Raw genomic sequence first — 22,474 nt, forward strand, 5'->3', positions numbered from 1 at the left:
AGAACAAATAAAATTAAAGTTACATGGATAGGTATTTTTTATAGTAAGATTCTGATACTGAAGAATTTTTACATGTAGTATTCGTTCAGTGCCTTGTATTTACCATTGGTCTTCCAGTAAGAATCAATCATCCTGTATGTTTTACTATTTAGACCAAATTTAGTTTTTAAAAAAATAATAATTAAATACCAGTGCCTTAGACTAGGAGTGTTCTATCACTCACTATGTGAAATAATTATTTATTGAAATAATTTTCATAGACACACTTGTTTTTCATTATTGAATTACTTGCTTTTCAGACTTACATTCCTGTTTCAGAGCTTGCTGCATGGTGTCATATTGGAAATGGATTCTCCCAATGCAATGGAAGAAGAACGCACTGGAAATAGTTACGTGGTACAGTTTCAGATGATGGAGCAAGATGGGCTTTTCTTTAGATTGCATGGTTTAGGGTAATTTGTTTAGGACTTTGTACTTACTAAATACTTCATCTGGCACTGTATCTCATGCCAATTTTCAAACTAGAGGGAGGAAATGCCCAGCCTTGAAGATTCTCTTATACCTGGCAAGTCACATGGTCCTATCTTCCAAACACTGACTTTGCAGCCTTTCCCCCACTCGGACCTTTCCATTTCTTCACTGTGGCACCTGTTGTTAAGGTGCCTAGTTAAGACTTTAGTTGCCAAGAGTAGAGTAGAACCTTTACCAAGATTCACCAGTTATTAACTTTTTTTTTTTTACTTGATATGAAAAATTTATTGAATGAGAAACAAGAACAGGGAGACTTCAAACCCAAAACTGGTATAAAGTTCAGAGGCATGGCATTACAGGACAGCTTCTAAAGTGAAAAGGAGGATGTTGCTTAGCCTTTGCAATGATTGGTTATTACATTGGAGGTTTCCAGACTGCAGGAGTTTGGTGAAAAGTGATTATCTTATACCATTTGGGGAAGATGACTTAAGTTTTATGATTATCAAAGACATTGACATGAAATAACCTAAATTACATTTCACTTACGTTCATGAAATGAACCACTTAGTTTTGCATAAGTAGCTTAAAGGGTTTTTGTCAGCTTGAGGGATTTTTAAACCTGGCTTCATTTCATTTTATTTTAAAAGAAGTATCAAAATAACTTAAGACAATCTAAAGGTCCAGTAATAGGAATTCATAATATAAATTACAGAATTTCCATATGATAGACGACTATGCAGTTATTTATAGTCATGTGGGGATATTAAACAACATGGAAAAATGTTTCCATGATTCTATATATTGGAAATGTGAACACACCTGCCCTGACCACACCCCGTTGTGAGCAAAACAGCCTCACCCACTCCTCTTGCAGCCAGGGAGGGGGGCCTTGCTTTACCACATGTTTCCTCCTTCCACTGTTGTTGATTGGCTCAGGAGAGTAACAGATCCCAGGGTAACCAATTAGTAGACCTGCCAGCAACCTATTATCTGTATGCGCTGATTGAAACACAGCAGGGCAAAGTTTGAAATTTGTACTAAAAACCCAGAAATCATGAGGCAATAAGAGTGAGAGCTCAGTTAAAAGGCAATAAGGTAGATTAAAGATTGAGAAACTGCTGTAAGAAGTAGTAAACTGAAACTATGAGGGAACAAAACTTAAGAATAAGTAGACAGAGCAATTGAAGGCGGGGCAAACAGACAGATGGAGGGCAGCCAACCATGCTGTCAGCACAGCTCTGCAGCAGGGACTCCAGCTCCTGCTCTGGGGCTCTTGGCAGATGCCTGGGCTCCAGATCCAGACTCCAGCCCTTTGCACAGGAACCTGCCCTAACCTGGCCCCTGTTCTTAGATTTCCAAGACAATTTCCCTGTCATTCTTTGCAAATCCTTTCAGGATGTCCTCAGTGGATCTCTGTCTTGCAACTGTTACAAGGGTGTGTAGATTATGAGCCCAATTTTTTTTTTTAATTCTTCAATTTTATTTTATTTATTTTTTTATACAACAGGTTCTTATTAGTCATCAGTTTTATACACATCAGTGTATACATGTCATTCCCAATCACCCAATTCATCACACCCCCCCACCCCGCCGCTTTCCACCTTTGGTGTCCGTACATCTGTTCTCTACATCTGTGTCTCAATTTCTGCCCTGCAAACCGGTTCATCTGTACCATTTTTCTAGGTTCCACATATATGCGTTAATATACTATATTTGTTTTTCTCTTTCTGACTTACTTCACTCTGTATGACAGTCTCTAGTTACATCCACGTCTCAACAGATGACCCAATTTCGTTCCTTTTTATGGCTGAGTAATATTCCATTGTCTATATGTACCACATCTTCTTTATCCATTTGCCTGTTGATGGGCATTTAAGTTGCTTCCATGACCTGGCTATTGTAAATAGTGCTGCAATGAACATTGGGGTGCATGTGTCTTTTTGAATTATGGTTTTCTCTGGGTATATGCCCAGTAGTGGGGTTGCTGGATCATATGGTAATTCTATGTTTAGTTTTTTAAGGAACCTCCATATTGTTCTCCATAGTGGCTGTATCAATTTACATTCCCACTAACAGTGCAAGAGCGTTCCCTTTTCTCCACACCCTCTCCAGCATTTGTTGTTTGTAGATTTTCTGATGAAGCCCATTCTAACTGGTGTGAGGTGATACCTCATTGTAGTTTTGATTTGCATTTCTCTAATACTTAGTGACGTTGAGCAGCTTTTCATGTGCTTCTTGGCCATCTCTATGTCTTCTTTGGAGAAATGTCTATTTAGGTCTTCTGCCCATTTTTCGATTGGGTTGTTTGTTTTTTGGATATTGAGCTGCATGAGCTGTTTATATATTATGGAGATTAATCCTTTGTCCATAAGCCTTTGTCCGTTGATTCGTTTGCAAATATTTTCTCCCATTCTGAGGGTTGTCTTTCGTCTTGTTTATGGTTTCCTTTGCTGTGCAAAAGCTCTTAAGTTTCATTAGGTCCCATTTGTTTATTTTTGTTTTTATTTCCATTACTCTAGGAGGTGGATCAAAAAAGATCTTGCTGTGGTTTATGTCAAAGAGTGTTCTTCCTATGTTTTCCTCTAAGAGTTTTATAGTGTCCGGTCTTACATTTAGGTCTCAAATCCATTTTGAGTTTATTTTTGTGTATGGTGTTAGGGAATGTTCTAATTTCATTCTTTTACATGTAGCTGTCCAGTTTTCCCAGCACCACTAATTGAAGAGGCTGTCTTTTCTCCATTGTATATCTTTGCCTCCTTTGTCATAGATTAGTTGACCCTAGGTGCGTGGGTTTATCTCTGGGCTTTCTATCTTGTTCCATTGATCTATGTTTCTGTTTTTGTGCCAGTACCATATTGTCTTGATTACTGTAGCTTTGTGGTATAGTTTGAAGTTAGGGAGTCTGTTTCCTCCAGCTCTGTTTTTTCCCCTCAAGACTGCTTTGGCTATTCGGGGTCTTTTGTGTCTCCATACAAATTTTAAGATTTTTTGCTCTAGTTTTTCCCTTTCTGTTTTCAAATTTTTTTTTGTCTTTAATTTTTGCCAATTTGATTACTATGTGTCTTGGCATGTTTCTCCTTGGGTTTTTCCTATATGGGACTTGCTGCACTTCCTGGACTTGGGTGGCTCTTTCCTTTCCCATATTAGGGAAGTTTTCGACTATGATCTCTTCAAATATTTTCTCTGGTCCTTTCTCTCTCTCTTCTCCTTCTGGGACCCCTATAATGCGAATGTTGTTGCATTTAATGTTGTCCCAGAGGTCTCTTAGGCTGTCTTCATTTCTTTTCATTCTTTTCTCTTTATTCTGTTCCACAGCAGTGAATTCCACCATTCTGTCTTCCAGGTCACTTATCCTTTCTTCTGCCTCAGTTATTCTGCTATTGATTCCTTCTAGTGTAGTTTTCATTTCAGTTATTGTATTGTTCATCTCTGTTTGTTTGTTCTTTAATTCTTCTAGGTCTTTGTTAAACATTTCTTGCATGTTCTTGATCTTTTCCTCCATTTTTTTCCCGAGGTCCTGGATCCTCTTTACTGTCATTATTCTGAATTCTTTTTCTGGAAGTTTGCCTATCTCCACTTCATTTCGTTGTTTTTCTGGGGTTTTATCTTGTTCCTTCATCTGGTACATAGCCCTCTGCCTTTTCATCTTGTCTATCTTTCTGTGAATGTGGTTTTTGTCCCACAGGCTGCAGGACTGTAGTTCTTCTTGCTCTGCTGTGTGCCCTCTGTTGGATGAGGCTATCTAAGAGGCTTGTAGTTATTAACTTTTTGAAACATTTGCTTGCTCAACCTCTCTCTTTCTTTGTACACACACACACACACACACACACATTTTGGCTAAACTATTTAAGAGGTAGTTTACAAGCATCGTGATACTATACTCCTAAATATTTCAGATGTATCTATCAGCAAGTATAGTCTGCTGTATAACCACAATACAACTACCAAACTCAAGAAACTTAACATAGATACAATACTATTATTTAATATACAGCCTATTCAAGTTGTTCCATTTGTCTTAATAATATAGTTTATCATTATATTTCAATGTTTTATTGAAGTATAATTACATACTGTAAAATGCACAGATTTAAGTGTACAGTTTAATGTTTTGATAAATGTGTACCCTCATGTAACCAACACCCCAATCAAGATATAGAGTATTTCTGTAACTCAAGAAAGTTCTTTATTGCCCCTTTATAGTCAACCCTCTTTCCTCTACATCTCTTAGGGGAAACCACTACAGTATTTTTTCCTTATAGATTACATTTGCATAAATTTCACATCCAGTGTGTATTCTTATGTGTTTAGTTTCTTTCTCTCTGGTCTTGGATTCTGGTATCTGTAAATAAAGTTTTATTGGAACACAGCCATGCTCATTCAGTTGTACAGTCTATGATGCTTTCACACGGTAAAAACAGCACTGAGTAGTTGTGACAAGGCTTGCTTATAGTTGCTACTTGGTGTACTACAAATTACTGCAATCCAATTATAACTTAACAGCATTTTGAATGTCATGCTCATTATTGTGACATAGCATTTAATTATTTTTTTTTTATTAACAGTGCCTACTCAACATGTCAAAATAAGGAAAGAAAATTTGGGTTTGAATGTTGTACTTTTATGAAAGAGTGGGGGGTGAATTATTGTTATCAAATTAGATGGCAAAGCATTGTGTTTATTATGCAGTGACACTGTAGTTGTGCTAAACTAATACTATATACATCAATATTATTAGATTAGGCACTCTTTATAATAGTCCCATGCACAGAAAAGCAATTTTCAGAAAAACTGGACATTTTAAAATGGAATATCTCATCGAAACAAAGTTTCTTTAAAAAAATTTAAAATATTGAAATAAGGCTGAAGTCAAAGTAAATGCTCATTTTGTTAACCAAGCAAGGAAAACCATTTACCAATGTTGAATTAATTTAATTGTGTTTGATTGCAGCAGATGAAGAAATGTGTCCAGAGAAAATAAGCTTAATTAAGGCTATTAGTCTTTTAGTGAGAACAGTTGCTGGAAGAAGTAAGGACATTGAGGACAACAGATGGAGTAAACATACTTTCCATATTCCTCCCACTGAGTACAATACATCTAAAATCCCTGGATATTATATATTGAAAAACATAAGAAGACTCTGAAAAGTGGAGAGAAGAAGGCAGACTGGATAGGGAGCTTAGGACCCAAAGAATGCTGAGTTCCCTGACCTTTTCTTTCTGCCTCATCTATCCCACACTGGGACTGGAGAAGCTAGCACCCTAACAATGCCAATGGGAACAGACAAAACAAACAAACAAAACAAAACCAAGGAAAGCATGCTCTCTCTAGCCAAAAGGCCTGGAAAAGGGCTACTTAGCAAGACAGAAACTTTTAGATAATAACGGTTCTACTCCAGCCAAGCACCACAGAAGCAGCTGTGGCCGTCTTACCCATCATCAAAACTGGAGTGGAGAGTCTAGGTGTGTAACAAGGTACCCCAAACCACCTGCCATTGTTGTGTCAGAGGCTGAGGGGGGAAACAGGATCTTTGTCCATACTGATTGGCAATGAAGAGCCTGTGGTGTTGGTGAAAATGACATGGGAGCCTGGAATTCATCAACACCTGGTGACCTGGTGTCAGAGAAAGCCTAGAGGAGGGTCAGGTCTTTAACCATCTCCCAGAGAATATGAGACCAACCCTCCTCCCAGTGTCAGTGGGGACCCATCATTAACAAGGACCCTCACCCTTCAAGTAGTCAACAGAATCCTAATGGAGAATCTGCATCTAATTCCACTTGGCAGTAACAAGGTGGAGTTGTTCCCCAACTGGAGTTATGTCAGGGGGAGCTTGCTAAAATACAAGGCTTATATAAGACCCAGAGTCTCACAGCATATGAAATGTCCAGATTTCAAAAGAAAATCACTTGTTATACTAATAACCTGGAAAATCTAAATTTGAATGAAGAAAGACATCATTAGATGTCAACACAAAAATAACACAGATGTTAGAATTATCTAACAAGGATTTTAAAGCAGCCTTCATTAAAAAACTTCCACAGGTAATTGTGAACACCCTCAAAACAAATGAAAAATAGACATTATCAGCAAGAAACAGAAGATATAAAGAAGAATCAGGTGGAAATTCTAGAACTGAAAACTACAATAGCCAAAAAATAAAGTCAATGAATAGTCTAACAGAAGAAAAAGTGTATGTGATGATAGAACAATAGGAGAGAGAGAAAATAGACTGAAAATAAAAGTGAACAGAGCTTCAGGGACCTGTGGGCTATAACAAAAAATCTAACGTTCATGTCATCAGTGTTCCAGAAGGAGAGGAGAAAGAGAATTCAAAGAAATAATGGATTAAGTTTCTCCAAATTTGGCAGAAGATATAAACTTACAGATTCAAGAAGCTGAGTGAACCCCAAAAAGGATAAATCTAAAGACACATCATAGTTAAACTTCTGAAAATTAAAGACAAAGAAGAAAATCTTGAAGGCAGTCAGAGAGAATCACAACAAACAATTTGAATGATAGCAGATTTCTTATCAGAAACCATGGAGGCCAGAAAGAAGTAGCATAGCATTTTTCAAGTGCTGAAATAAGTCAACCCAGAATTCTCTATCCAGAGAAAATATTTTCAGGAATGAAGAAGAAATTAAGACATTCTCAGATTGAAAGGAAAACTAAGAGAATTCATTGCTTGTAGACCTACTGTAAAAGAATGACTAAAAGAAGTCCTCTAGGGCTTCCCTGGTGGCGCAGTGGTTGAGAGTCTGCCTGCCGATGCAGGGGACACGGGTTCGAGCCCTGGTCTGGGAGGATCCCACATGCCGCGGAGCAACTGGGCCCATGAGCCACAACTACTGAGCCTGCGCGTCTGGAGCTTGTGCTCCACAACAAGAGAGGCCGCGACAGTGAGAGGCCCGCGCACTGCGATGAAGAGTGGCTCCCACTCGCCACAACTGGAGAAAGCCCTCGCGCAGAAACAAAGACCCAACACAGCCAATAAATAAATAGTTTTTAAAAAAAAAAAAAAAAAAAAAAGAAGTCCTCTAAACAGAAAGGAAATGATAAAAGAAGGAAATTTGCAACACCAGGAAGGAAGAAAGAAGAAGAGAATGAACAAAAATGTGAGTAAATATACGACTTTCCTTCTTCTCTTGCATTTTTATAATTATATTTAATGTTTGAAGCAAAAATTATAACTGTGTAATGTGGTCCTCTGTTTATGTAGAAGAAAAATTAAAGCTAATTATGTTATACATGGGGAAGGGTAAATGGACATAAAGGGAAGTAAGGTTTCTATACTCTACTAACACATAAAATGTCGACATTAGTAGACTGTAAGTTATGCTAATATAGTATAATATGCAAAGTAACTACTAATATAGTTATGGAAATAGATAAACTTAAAAACATGGATAAATCAAAATGGAATTCTAAAGAAAGTTTAAGGAACTGACAAAAAGATAGGAAAAAAAAGAAACAAATGAAAAACAGAGAGAGCAAACAGAAAAAAAATAAAATGGCATAATTAAGTCTCAACCTATCACTAAATACAGAAAATGTAAATAGTCTGAATATATTGAATTAAAAGATAGAGGTTGGCATAATAGATTTAAAAAACAAAAAGAAAACATGATCTAACTATTTGCTATCTATAGGAAACTTGCTTCAAATATAATGATATGTGTAGGTTGAAAGTGAAAGGATGAACTGAGATATACTACACAAACACTAATCAAAATAAAGCAGGAGTGGCTATATTAATATCAGATTAAGTGGACTTCAAGGCAAAGAAAACCACTGGAGACAGAGAGTCAATCCACTAGGAAGACACAGGAATCCTACATTTGTATGCACCAAAAAGCCAAGCTGCAAGACTTGTGAAGCAAAAACTGATAGAACTGAAAGGAGAGAGACAAATCCACAATTATAGCCAAAGCCTTTAAAACCCCATCTCAACAACTGACAAAACAGCTAGACAGAAAATCATCAAGGATAGAACTCAACAGGACCATCAACCAAAAGGATCTAATCAATATTTATAAAGCACTCTACCTACCAACAGCAGAATATACATTATTTTCATGCATCCATGGAACATATGCCAAAATAAATATTTTCCTGGGCCATAAAACAAATCTTGACAAATTTAAAAGAATTGAAATCACATGGAGTGTTCTCTCTAACCACAATGGAATAACACTAGCAATCAAGAACAGGAAGAGATCAGCAGAATCCCCAAACACCTGGCAACTAAAACAGCACACATAAATAATCTGTTGGTCAAGGAAGAAGTCTTGAGACAAATAACAAATACATTGAACTTAGTGAAAATGAAAGCAAAACATCAAAAATTGTGGGGTGCTGCTAAAGCAGTGCTTAGATGAAAATCTGTAGCCCTAAATGCTTACAGACAAAAATGGAAAAGTCCCAAATCAATAATCTAAGCTCTCACTTCAAGAACTTAGAAGATAAAGAGCAACATAAACCCATAGTCGAGGAGAAAAAAAAAGAGCAAAAATCAATAAAATTGAAAACAGACACACAATAGAAAAGTCAATGAAACATAAGTTTTTATTTGAAAAGATCAATAAAATAGACAAAACTCCAGCAAGATTGACAAATAAAAAGACAGGAGAGAAATTTCTATTATCAGTTTGAAACAAAGGATCACACTACAGAGTTTGCATACATCGAAAGAGTAAGAGAATACTCTGAGCAACCCTAGACCCATAAATTTGACAATTTTGATGAAATAGATTAATTCCGTGAAAAGTATATAAACTACTCCAACTCATCCAATGAACAGCCCAATAACGACTCATGAAATTAAATTTATACACACACATATATATGTATACACACATATTAATCAAATAGAATAAAAACCCAGAAATAGTTCCATATAAGTATAGCCAGGTTGTAGTGGAAGGAGAGGCTCTCTGGAAGCAGCTGGTGGAGAAAGGAGTGTGGCGGGCAAAGATGATTCAGGCAATCCTGGTTTTCAATAACCACGGGAAGCCGCGGCTTGTCTGCTTCTACCAGCGTTTCCCAGAAGAAATTCAACAGCAGATTATTCGAGAGATCTTACATCTAGTTCTCAAACGGGATGACAACATCTGTAACTTCTTGTGGGGTGGAAGTTTGATCGGTGGGTCTGACTACAAACTGATTTATCGGCATTATGCTACCTTCTACTTTGTATTTTGTGGGGATTCATCAGAGAGTGAACTTGGGATCTTGGACCTCATCCAGGATCTTGTGGAGACTCTGGACAAGTGTTTCAAAAATGTTTGTGAATTGGATTTGATCTTCCATATGGATAAGGTGCGCTACATTCTTCAGGAGGTGGTGATGGGCAGGATGGTGTTGGAAATAAACATGAATGAAATCGTGGCTCAGACTGAAGGTCAGAACAGGCTGGAGAAATCCGAGGGTGGCCTTTCAGCAGCGCCCGCCCGGGCCGTGTCCACCGTGAAAAACATCGGCCTGCTGGAGATATCTCGGATTATCAACACTGGCGATCTCAACATCAAGGTCCCCAACCCGTCGCAGTTTGTCTGAGGGTAGAAGACGGCTGAACTGAGTCCTTGGAACCAGCAAAGCCGAGCCAGTCCTGCAGCAAAACCCGATGTGTGCCCTAGAGGAGTCCCGCCTCGGGCCCTGGCCGCTGCTGTCCCGAAGCGGGAAGGAGTCCTGTGTCCACTGCCAGCCTGTGCTTGCTTCTCACATGTGTGGCCTTGCCCCTCTCTGCTACACGCGGCCACTGCAGATGTGAGGGGTCCTGGCTTCCTCAGTGGGGTGCAGGTGCCCAAGCCACTCGCCCCCTTTACCTGCCACGTGCAGCCGCTCCCAGGGATTGCAGACTGTCGTGAGAACAGACCCTCACCACGAGGATGTTCTCCGACTAGAGTCTTCAACCTTAGCACCGCGAGGCTCCCTGAGGTCCTGTAGCATTGACTTCCTTGGTGAGGTGCCGTAGCTAGAAAAGGGCTGACCCTCTAGATTTGGGGATGTGGTGAGTGGCAAACAAGGGCAGGATGTCATGAGGTCCAGAGTTGCCTACTGGCTCTACTAGAGTTGGCACACCCAGGATCCTTTTGTATAGCCACGCTGTCTCATCACCACCTCCTGCGGCATACACTCTCCACTGCCACAGCCCTGGCTGGCCCTGCTCTCCCAGGTGTTTATGTGCAGGACACAGCACAAGTCACAGGCCTGTCGTTTGCCTGCCCCCCACGTTTCTGCCAACAGGGAGGGCACACCCCACCGCCAGAGGGGTCCCCCTCAAAGGGGAGGAGCCCCGTGTCTGCAGAAGGCAAAGCTGACAACATGTGGAGCATCTCAGAATCACGACTCTTCCAGGTTTAAAATACATTCTCCTCCCGCGGAGCAGACGGGCCCGTTGCTGTGTTATGGACGATGAGACTTTGTCCAGGAAACCCACTGCTGTCTACACCAGCTTCTGGAGCGTGAGAGCCCGAGCTGGGGTCATGTGTGCTAGAGCCGGCACAGGGGGAGGCTGGGGACGCGGGCAGCGTGCCGGCTGAGACCGGGGGCGGTGCAGCTTCTCCCCCGTGTGCGAGGGGGCCCTGCCTGAGCTCGCTCTGGGCACGCCCTGCTCCCCTCAGATGGCAGTCCCCTAGAGCTGGCTGTGGAAACCCGTAAATGTTTACATGTGATAAGAGTCTTTCTTCCTGTGGTTAACTTAGAGCTGAAGCTCCTCCTCGGAGTAGTGCCTTTTACTCCTGCGCTGCCTCGGGGCCAGGTCTCAGGTGTGATGTTGAGCTGCCTTGAGATTAGGGAGCTCGCTGCACCATCATGGTAAAGTCTCCCGGCCTGGGAGCTTCTCGTGCCTGCCGGCCGGTGGCCCAAACTGTCTCGTCAGGCCTCCTGATGCTGTCGCAGAGCCCGTCTGAGATGGTGCCTGACAGGACCATGGTCAGGACCACGTCTTTTCCTGCTTTGAACCGTGCTTCTTGTGGTTGGTGCTCTTTCCTCCCTGTAGCCTCTTAACCTCAGTCTTTTGGAACATCTACGATAACCACAGAGGTGGGCAGTGTTGATCAGAAGAGTTTACTTTTTTTTTTTTTTTACAGACATTTCAGCATATTCACATCCCTCTCTTTCACATTTGCTGAAAGTGATATAGGAACAAAATGATATTTATTTTGTACCTACTGTAAGGTGGCAGGAGCGAGATCCTTCCACAATCCTTATGACACACACTGTTATCTCCATTTTGCAAGTCAAGAAAGTAAGAATCAGAGAGGTCAAGTAACCGGCTTTAGGTCACAAGGGCTAAGAACTGAGACTGTCTGTCTGCCTAAATCCACAGTTCTTTTTTTTTTCACTGCTCAGGATGGCCTCTCCCAATTTTATTTTCTTTCTTACGGATAAGGAAACCTCAAAAAGGTTAGGTGGCTTCTCAGAAACTGTGATAAAAACCAGCTTGGTTTTTCTCAGAAACTGTGGTAAAAACCAGCTTGGTAGCCAGTGACAGCATCAAAGAGTGTAAGAGCTGGAGGGTCCTCCACAGGCCTCCACTGAGCTGGTGAGGAAGCAGAAGCCCAGAGTGTTAAGTGTTATGTCAAGGGTCACAAAGCTAGAACGAAGTCATTTTTCTTTTTTCAAAATTTTTATTGGAATATAGTTGATTTACAACGTTGTGTTAGTTAAAGGTGTACAGTAAAGTGAATCAGTTACACATATAAAAAAAAAGTATGGCCAATGAATTTTTGACAAAATGTAAAAGAATTCAATGGAGAATGAACAGTCTTTTCAAAAAACGGTGTTAAGCAATTAGAAATTTATAACCAGACATTGAATCTTGGCATAATCTCACATCTTATAAAAAATTTCAGTAAAAAAGGATCATAGATTTAAATATAAAATATACAATTATAAAAATTTTAGCTGATAACATAGGAGAAAATCTTTGAGAGAGAACTAGGGTTTGGTGAAGAATCCTTAGATGTGATACTAAAAGCATGATTGATAAAAAAAAAAATTGTTAAATTAGACTTCATCACAATTAAAAACTTTTGCTCTATAAAAGACTGCATGAAGATGATGAAAAGTTATAGATTGGAAGAAAATATATGAACACCACATATCTGAAAAAGGGCTCAAAAGCCAACAGTGAGAAGCACACAATCCATTTAGAACATAGGTGACATCCATTTCACCGAAAAGGATATAAAGACAAGCAAATGAAAAGATGTTCATCACTAGTCATCAGGGAAATGCAAATGAAGACCACAAAGAGAAATCATTGTGTATCTATTAGAATGGCTAAAACTAAAAATAGTGATAACACCAAATGCTGGTAAGGATGTGAGGACATTCAATCTCTTGTAAATTGCTGGTGGGTATGTAAAATGATACACAAGCACTCTGGAAAATATTTCGGCATTTTCCTAAAAAAACTATACACTCACTGTATGTCAGCAAATTAATTCCTGAGCATTTATCACAGAGAAATAAAAATTTAAATCCACACAAAAACCTACACACAATTCACAGCAGCTTTATTTGTAATAGCCAAAACCTGGAAACAGCCAAAATGTCTCTCAATAGTTGAACAAAGTGAGATAGAGTTGTCCCATGTCCCAAGACCACCAAGGATACCAAAATCCACTAATGCTCAAGTCCCATATATAAAGTGTGTAGTATTTGCATATAAACCATGCACATCCTCCTGTATATTTTTAACTCATCTCTAGATCTTACACTTAATACAGTGTAAATGCTATACAATTTAAATAGCTGTCAGCGTGTGGCAAATTCAAGTTTTGCTTTTTGGAAATTTCTGGAATTTTTATTTTGTTTTGCATACTTCTGATCTGCAGTTGGTTGAATCCCTAGACTCGAAACCTGAAAATATAGAGGTCCAAATGTATAGCCATATGAATCTTCAACAATAAAAATGAACAAACTATTGATACACTCAGTAACTTGGATGTATCTCAGGGACATTATGTGGTTGGGAAAAAAACTCAGTCTCAGCCGGTCCTATGCTGTATTTACAGAACATTTATTAAATCACAAAATTATAAGATGGAAAAGAGATTAATGGTTGTCAGGAATTAGAGATGGTGGAGGTGTCTCTGATAAGGGTTAGCACGTGGGACATCTTTGTGGTGATGTGATAGCTCTGTATCTTCATTGTGTGGTAGTGGTTGTGTGAATTTACCTGTGTAATAAGTTGACAGAAAGTTATGCACACATATTAAATTCATCTGTCTTTGCTGAAGTTTCTCAGTAATCTCTTGGATGAAGCTCATCCTCTACTGGGTTTCTCAGGTTAGGTTCATGAATAGAGTATTTCTTAAGATCCTGCAAGTTTATAACTACTTTTCTATAGCCTTGACATTTGAAGAATAGTTTGGCTGAATATAAAATCCTTGGTTCCATGTTTGCTTTACTGAGTTTCTGAAAATGTTGCTCCATTCTTCTACTGCTTCATATGCAGCTATCAAGAAGTCAGTGGTCAATAGATTGATTTTCCTCGGTAAATCACTATGACTTAGCTGGATATGAAATTCATTGATTCTCACTTTGTTGTGTAGAATTTCTTTAAAATGTTGGCTTACTGTTTTCTTGCTTTGGACATGGTTGCCAAGAAGTCTTGTCAACAGGATTTTCTTTCCTTTCTGAATGACTATATTTTTTTTCCTGGATCCCCTGAATATTTTTTCTCAATCTTTAATTTTGTTTTAAGTCTATAATAGATTTATAAGGATACGTCAGTTGTCTAAGATATGCCGTGGGGACTTTCAATGTATAGATGTAGGTCTCCTTTTATTTCCAGGAAGTTTTCTAGAATAATAGTTTAAAATATTAGGTAATTCTCTTGATTTCTTCTTTTTTCCATGAATAATTATATGAATGTATTCTATCTTCTTTGCTTATCTTCTATTGCTATCATGTCATCTGTGATTCTTTCCACTTTTTAAAACAACTTTTTCATTCTTTTGGCTTTTCTTCATGTCTCTTATTTAACTTTTCATTTAAATCTCTTCTGCTCTGGGCTGATTGTAATTTAGATTTAATTTCTTTTCACTTTGAATTCCCAATAGCCACTGCTATCATAGCACCACTCAGACATGTTTCAAGTATTTCCCATTAAGGATGGTACTCTCCTATTTGGAATGATTTTCCCTGTGTTCCATTATCTTTACGCTTCATGCTGCCATTTCTTCTTTTCTACACAGTTTCTGCTTGACTCTCACCACAACCCTTGTTTCTGAAGCTGTCTTATAAATTTGGATGTTTATCTTTCTATTTACAGGTAATTTGAAGGAAATTAGAGTTGTCTCATTAATTTGAAGGTAATATTTCCAAATCTGTTCCTACATGGCTAGGTAACTCCCAAATAGTCTGTTTCAGATCATTGCGGAAGTAGAGTAGTTAAATATGTCTTTCATTATTATAATGAGGCAGTAATTTTGACAGTGTAACATTGGCACAGGGATAGACATATAAATAAATAGTTGAGACTAAGGACTCCAGAAATATATCACACATATAACTTACATTGATTTGTGACCAAGAATGCCAATTCATTCAACGGATAAAGAATATACTTTTTAACAAGTGATACTGGGACAAGAAAAAAAAGAACATTGACTCTTATGACATATGTGAAAATTAACAAAATGAATCATAGGCCTAAATGTAACAGTTAAAATGATAAAATTTCTAAAATAAAATATGGGAAAAATCTTCTCAGCCTTGAGATAGGCAAAGACTTTTTAAGATACAAAAGCATTAGCCATTAAAGAAAATGATAAATTTGACTTTATCAAAAAACTTGCTTGTTGAAAGATTTAATTAAGAAAACAAAAAGGGAAGCCACAGAATGGGAGAAAATACATGCAATACGTATTTGACCAAAGACTTGTAGCCTTACCTTATACAACTCAGTAGTAAAAAGAGGATAAACCCAACAGTACAGAGCAAAATATTTGAACGGTTGCTTCAAAAAAGATAAACTACAAATGGCCAACAAGCGCATGAAAAGATGCTCAACATCATCAGCCATCAGAGAAATGCAAATCCAAAGCAAAATGAGTTCCACTACTCACAAACTAGAATGGCTAAAGTTAAAAAAACATTAGCAATAGGAAGTGTTGGCTTGTGGAACTTTTATGCATTTCCAGTGCAAATGTAAAATGATACCCTCACTTTGGGAAACTGGCAGTTTCTTTAATGTTAGCCATACATTTTCCATACGATCTAGCAATTCCACTTTTAGGTATTTACCAAAGAGAAATGAAAATATATGTCTATGTAAAAACTTGCACCTGAAAGTTTGTAGTAGCTTTATTCATAAAAGTCAAAAATTGTAAACATATCCATAAGCTGGTGAATAGATAAACAAACAGTGGTAATATCCACGCTACAGGATATTACTAAGCAATAAAAAGGAACAAACTACTGATACATTTAACAATATGGGTGGATCTCAAAAATAGTATGCAAAGAGGAAAAGCCAGACACAAAAGTACATATTTAATGATTCTCTTTATGTGAAAATCTAGAAATGACAAATCTAATGTATAGGGATGGAAAGCGCATCAATGATTGACTAAGGCCAGAGGTGGGCTGGATTAACTGTGAAAGAGCACAAAGGAATTATTCTGTATCTTATTGTGATGATGGTTGCATTTGTCAAACTCATTACACTGTTCATTTAAAAAGGATTCATCTTTTAAGTGAGTTTTAAATGAGTTATGCTACAATGGAGTTGATAAGCTATAAAAATTTTGAAAAGAAATCTTTCAATATTTAAAAATATTGGAAAGATAGAGTAGTATAGGAAATTGACTATTATAATGCTTCCAATTAGTGAGATCCCTTTGCACAATATATTTTAAAAATATTAGTCCAAATAAAGTCCAGAAATAGTCACTTAACCTTAATATTAAAATAATTAGTAAATATGCATATACAGATATGTGTATATGTATATATATTTATCATCTATATTTCCTAAATATTTTAGCAAATAGAGACTATTTGCTTCTTGGAAATCAGCCATAGCATAAGACAATTTCCTCTGATCTTTTTGTAAATCTATTTTGTCTTGTTACAATGATTATTTTCATGCATGTATTACTGAAGTATTAGTCACAGTATATCTGTTTTAAAATATGCTTCATTTTCTTTCTTCTTATGCTTTCCTAAGTGTTGGCTGACATCTGTCTTCTACATCAGAAAAGTGAAAAGTCAAAAACCTTTCACTTATTACAGTGTTCCAAAGCTTCGTTTTCTTATAATTCAGAGATTTTGCAGACCTATTCCCCCCACCTTGAGGAGTACAAACCATCCCATTCTAACAGTAACTCATTTGAAAACATCACCAACCTTAACCATCTGTTTCCAACTTCTAAAATCTGACCAGCAATGATCTTTAGAAAAGCAGAAATTTCAATTGATATATTCAGTGACTATTTGTTTCATAAAATTCATGCTCCTTGTTCAGTAATCCTGAATCTTTATGTACACTTTCTGCAGAGTCAGAGTTGTGAAAGTAGATAGATGCATAAACAAGGTTGTTTCTTTCTAACCTAACTGCTAAATACATATATATTAGTTTGCTAGGGCTGCCATAACAAAATACCACAGATTTAGTGGCTTAAACAAGAGACATTTATTTCCCACAGTTCCAGAGGCTAGAAGTCCAAGATCAAGGTGCCAGTAGGGTTGGTTTCTCCTGAGGCCTCTCTCTTTGGCTTGTAGTTGTCTGCCTTTTCTGTGTGTCCTCACATGGTGTTTCCTCTGTGTGTATGTACATCCCTGGTATCTTCCTGTGTGTCCAAATTTCCTCTCCTTATGACACAGGTCAGAAACTAACAGCCTTATTTTAGCTTAATTACTACTTTAGAAGCCATATCTCCAAACATGGTCACATTCTGAGGTAGTGGGGATTAAGACTTCAATGTATGAATTTTGGGGGGGGAAACAATTCAGTCCATAACATCACATGACCCATCATTCCCTTTCATGTGGTTCTTTAGCCTGATAAGATGTCAATAGACGCCCACAGTAAAAACTGTGCCACAGCAGAATATTCCGCTAGACCCTCAATGAACAGTGCTCTGAGTGAAATCACCTTCCTTCTCACGTTTTGCTTGAATGCGGAATGTACGTTCATGTCAGAGAATACTCACTTTGGCAATTTAGAAACAAATTTTGTTGTGCAAAGTTCGACCCACTTTACTAACTTTGTGAATAATATCTGAGAGGAAATGACTATCACTTCACAAAAACTCATTATAGAGCTTGGACACAATCTTATTAAGTAGCTATTGTATTATGGTCTGATCGGAGTCATCACATCTGGAACTTTCAAAGGGAACTCCATCTCTGTTATAGCTGACTCCAGAATATGTGCCAAGTATTTTTTAAAAACATTCACCTTCTGCGACGTATGTTTTTGCGAGCATCTGGTTTCCATTTGCGTTGAATTTCTCATCCATCTGTCCACAAGAATGGATACGTTTTATCGAGCATTTCCTGAGTTCACACTGGAAAAGTATTATTATCCCAAAACATTGACGACCAAAAGGAAAGAGATACGGTTGCACTTTCGTCAGCAGATGAGTCCTTGTTTCAAAAATGAACACAGAGTTTCAGCTGATTCCTTTTTTTTTTAATTAAGTTATTTATTTGTTTGTTTTTATTTTTGGCTGTGTTGGGTCGTCGTTGCTGCCTGCGGGCTTTCTCTAGTTGCGGCGAGCGGGGGCTACTCTTCATTGTGGTTCGTGGGCTTCTCACTGTCTTGGCTTCTCTTGTTGCGGATCATGGGCTCTAGGCATGCAGGCTTCAGTAGTTGTGGCACTTGGGCTCAGTAGTTGTGGTTTGTGGGCACTAGAGTGCAGGCTCAGTAGTTGTGGTGCACAGGCTTAGTTGCTTCATTACATGTGGGATCTTCCCGGGCCAGGGCTTGAACCCGTGTCCCCTGCATTGGCAGGAGGATTCTTAACCACTGAGCCACCAGGGAAGCCCTCAGCTGATTCTTATGAACATAGAAATCAAAATTGTGCTTTTTTGTGGTTCCATCTTCCTGCACTGTAAACTTTGAGTTACCATCAAAATAGGTAAAGACATCTAGAATGTAACTGATTTAACCACCATAAGTTGAAGTTGGGAAGAAATTGTCATTATCACTAGAATTACTGCCAGTGATTTATATATTCATATATTTTGGTATATATGCTATATACCAAACATATTAAATAGGCATAGCTGTTCTAAGGTGGCTTACACAGCATTCCACAATTGCCAAGGACGCTTTGGTAATTCTGCACCGTTTCTTCCGTAGCGGAAGTGTATCACAAGCTCTTTCCTTGGAATATATTGGCCTCTACCTTTTCCCAGCCTCGCCTTCTTTGTTTCCTGCAGCACTGTGGAGCAGTTGTCATATGTGAAGTAGTGACCATGTTTACAGAGGTCTAAACTGGTATTGTATACCCAAACTTAGTCTATAGGTGGGTTTTATTTGTCTCAAGCAGTCTTAATCTTTTAACTTTTCCTGTATAAAATCAGAAGACTTCACATAAAAATGTAGAAACTTTCGTGAGTTCGTTTTTTTCTAAAATTACTAGTATTGGTTGTATTTCAGGAAGTTGAGTCCTGGTTTAAAAACATATAGACACACACGTAAATATAACACCTATCCATATAAAATTTTGTAAAATTGGCAGTGATATTATTAATACTATTACAGTAAGGTGATGAATTTTGCATTAAAGGATAAAATCATTGAAAATATAAACAAAATGCGATGTCCTACTACCTAAAATAGATAAGAAGTATTTATAATTCACCTAGCTTTATCAATGTGCTTCTGAAATCTTAGGTAATTCAAAAGTTAAAACAAAAATACAGTTTCATAAATTTCTGAAAGCTTTCCAAACTTTTCTTTCATTCGTTCATTCAATCTTTTCTCTAACCAGTAATAAGAAATGATTTTATATTAGGTGAAAAAGACTATCCAAGCTGTGTTTTCTGAAATAACTTTGAGTAGCAGAGGAAGGTGTGGAGGTGTTGTGTTGGATGAATGTCACTATGATTCGTAGAGAAAATGTTACTTTGCAGGAACACAACATGTATTAGACATACTCAATATCCATATACATACATACATGCACATACTTATACCTCCAAATAATGAGTGTTTCCAGTAGAAATTCCCGCCCAACTTTTTTTGGGAAATTTATGTTTTCTGAATCCTGAATCCTGAGGAAAATTAATGCCTAAATTGGGAAAATGGAGAAAAGAATTATAGTTTTCATGTGAAAATTAAAATTGAACAATCTATGGAGAGATGTTAGTGGTTGGAAGGAATCCACAGATGCCAAGTAAAAAACAAGAGCGGGATATGCTAACACTGTGGAGTGGAAGGTCAAAGTTGACACTTCCCGGATGTGGCACAGGAGCAGGTGGGAGAGAGGTGGTCTATCTAGCAGCCTTCTTGTAACTTGTAACTTGTAACTATGTTGTGACTGCGTTTGTGGCCCTCTCTGGCTAACAGTGAGTCATTGTGGTAAATTAAATATTAATAAGTTATGCACATACTTTACACAAACCCTGTTGGTGGTATTCCAAGAAATAACAGGTTTTGGAAGCCAAATGAGTCCTTCAATTGGAATTTTAACACATGCCCTTGATAGGAGATCTGAATGTTACATTATGCAGACACTACCTAATAATGCTTATTAGGGTTTTCCGTTATTTTAATATTTGCTACAGGTGACAGTTCTTTGTAAATGCCATCAAAATTAACATTTCTTACTGCCTAAACAATTGTTTAAAGATATCTATAATAATCAGGAAAGAGAATGAAGAATGTTGGAAGTATTTTATGACTAACCTAATGTTTCAGGAATTCCTGATACGTCTCAGGAATTCTGATTTTTTGTTTCCAAATTCTGAAGATTAATATCTGTTGGGAATTTTGAAACATTATCTTGCACTAACTTCAGGAGTTTTATGGAGTCAAAATTTCTAATTTTAAAGCATGTTTTCAGTCACTTATTTGGAGGCTCAGCTAATAGTCTAATTTGACATATATGGAAAATTTATGATTTTCTTTTCTGGGGCAAAACAGAGAAGTACTTTATGCTCAACCTGTGTGCATGTGAATGTGTGTATGCATGTGTAGGATATTAAATAGATAGTTTTTGGTAAAACAGAAACAATGGGCTAATAATTTTGAAAAAAATATAGTACACTTTCTATTTCCATATAAAATGAATTAATCTGCACTTAATACAATGCATTACTTATTCACATCTTATTTAATAATAAGTAAAGAACTTTAAAAATTTTACTTGACTTTCCTCTTCTATTCTGTTTACTTTGCCAAGGAAAGAAATGCTGTGAATATTGAGATTTGTATCAAAGATTTCTAAAATCACTCACAAGTATAGACTTAAAGGACTTTAAAAACCTGATTGTTCACACTCTTGTAATGATGACTCATATCTTATAAAACTGGCTTGAAAACCCACAGATCTTTCTGTACTTAAAAAATGTAAATGACTTTTTTGCCCATGGGGAGATTAATAAATTCACTAAGGTGAAAAAAAATGAATTCTGTCTTCCCCAGGAAGAAAATTGCTCAAAGATTAATTTAGCCTGTTTAATTCAGCTCTCAAATGTTTCTCAGAGATCTAAAATATTTTTCTACCTTCCTTGCACCTGGGGCATCAATTTGATTATTTTTACTCTTGAATTCAATGTGTCTACTTTCTTCTATATCGAGCTATTTTCATTTTCATTCAGTTCATTTTACCCTTGGTTTCTTTTTTATTTTTCTAGACGATTATTGCTATTCGTATTTTGCTGATAATCTCCTTTTATATTATTTTGGGCTCAAAGCTGGAAGGAATATGTAATAGATATTCATGTTCCCCTCCTTTTTCCAGTCTCAATCCTTTCTTTTCCTATAAATAAATACACATCATCAGTGTTGATAAACTTGTGGTTTGTTCAATACTAGACCCACTGCTGTTTCAAGGAAATAACATTTTAAGCTGAGGGAGGCCACAACAAACCTTAACAAACCTTTAGTAACAACCTCCAGGCTTCCAAGATCCTATAGTATTTACTAAAAGGGAAAACTGAGTCAAATTGCACATATTTTATGTGTGTCATTTTTATCCAAAAATACAGTTGACTGTGACATATTTTTTTCACCGCCTGTTTTAAACAGCACAGTGGTTGCTCTGTGGCCGTTATTACTCTTGAGGTCGATGCCTGGTGATTTACTTCTGATATAATCATCTTTATACTATAAAATGCAATGTGCTATATAAAAGTAAGATGATTCTCTTATTGTTTATTACATTTTATTCTCTTCCCCTCATATTACTCTGGCTAGATTTCCTTATAAAATATGCTGGATTTTATTGTTTAGTTTATACTTGATATCAAAATTCATTTGGTTTCTTTATGTCCTTCCTTTTTTATACTTATATTTTGTAAATGATGAAAAATTTTACTTTGACTTGAAATAATAGACATTTTTTAAAACAACGAGACCTAGTATCTTTTCTGCTAAAGGAATCAATCTGAATGGAAATACTTACTCTGATGAGAGTAGCACTAGAAAAGCATTGTTTTGCTGATAAAACTAGTATGGTGTCTTGTCATTTTGCTTTCATCATTTTGCTTGACTTCATCAATACCTGTAAAATTTTTAACTTTAAAGAATTTCTTAAAGCTGTGATAAAATTTTGCAAAATCACGAACACTAAAGCTAAGGGCACTGTATATTCTTCCTCGATGCTCCACTCAAGACGTGAAAAATGTCCAATGGAACTTTTAACCCAGATCCGTGAACTTAAAAAACTGCTATGAAATAGGGAAAGGACAGTGATTAAGTTCCGGTCCGTTGCATCATTGCTTCAAGTTGTTTCTACTCTGCACATTACGTGCTTGATTAATTCCTGGGGCAGGGGTGAGGGACAGATCATTAATGACTACAGAAGTACATAC

General features: G+C 37.3%; 1 pseudogene across 1 annotated transcript; it reads left to right on the forward strand.

The window, feature by feature from the left end:
- The first annotated feature begins 7,508 nt into the window (after nucleotides 1-7,508).
- LOC309615285 (AP-3 complex subunit sigma-2 pseudogene) lies at nucleotides 7,509-10,669 on the forward strand (annotated as a pseudogene). Its single transcript has one exon. The product of its transcript is annotated as an AP-3 complex subunit sigma-2 pseudogene (transcript).
- The last annotated feature ends 11,805 nt before the right edge of the window (nucleotides 10,670-22,474 follow it).

This window comes from Balaenoptera borealis, assembly GCF_965194805.1.
Source record: "Balaenoptera borealis genome assembly, chromosome: 17".
Taxonomy (NCBI): domain Eukaryota; kingdom Metazoa; phylum Chordata; class Mammalia; order Artiodactyla; family Balaenopteridae; genus Balaenoptera; species Balaenoptera borealis.